Genomic DNA, 1,116 nt, shown 5'->3' on the forward strand with positions numbered 1-1,116 from the left:
TATATACATATATACATATATAGATGCATATGTATATACACATATATATATATATACATACATATTCATATACATGCATACACACACACACACACACACATATATATATATATGAGATGAGAGAAGAAATGGAGCAACATGCAACAATTAGAAGTTGATCATTAGTATTGAACGATCAGATCTAAGATAAAGAATTATTTATCTTAGATGCGTGATGTACACCCGGAGCTATAATTCTCTTTAATATATTCACATTAAAGTTACATCACTCACTAACATACTAATTGTTAGTGCTGCCATCAACATATAAACGATTAAACGAGCGATTTATCCTATTGTAGCCGAGTTGGTTTGTTTTAATTATATTTACGAGTAGTAAACCCTGGCCATACATAAGAACATTTTATTTATTTATTATATCTATTTACGTAACCCAAATTTATACCGTATATCGCACTTAAACTTTTACGAGCGTCCTTAATTTTTAACTCGGGTATTATTTGTAATCATAGGGTCTTATCTAGCGAACTCAAATAGCGTTATGTGTTACGATTAAGGGTATCGGATATTACTATCAGGTTGAACTCTTTCGGTTAACACCGACGGTCAACTTGTCATTTTCTCCACTCACTTCTTCATTCATCTACTCGAAGCAACTATACACACACGTGCCATCTTTTAAGGATGCAAAAATGTAAGCCTAAAGATCTAACGAACCTGTTCCTTTTTCCCCTTTTTCCTTTTTTTCTCCTGTCAACATTTGATTTCCTGTCAATATTCCTCTGGTAAAGTTCAAATCATTCTGATGTCTATTACAAGGAACGAAGTAAACGCAAGCTTACCTCAAAAATAACAAACTGAAACAGCTGTAAATGTTATCTTAACCATAAATAAACTATGATCATTCAATACTAACGATCAACTTCTAATTGTTACATATTGCTCCATCTCTTCTCTTATCTTATCTTAATATATCAAACCTTGGTAAACCCTTTAAATTGCCAACTACTGTTAACCTTACAGCAAGCCCTATACATAGTTAGGTAATGCACCAGTAGAGCTTACGGATACATTTATCCCTTAGACGGTTGCATAATCTCTGACTCATGATTTATA

Source organism: Octopus bimaculoides, chromosome 6 (genome assembly GCF_001194135.2).
Source record: "Octopus bimaculoides isolate UCB-OBI-ISO-001 chromosome 6, ASM119413v2, whole genome shotgun sequence".
NCBI classification, from domain to species: domain Eukaryota; kingdom Metazoa; phylum Mollusca; class Cephalopoda; order Octopoda; family Octopodidae; genus Octopus; species Octopus bimaculoides.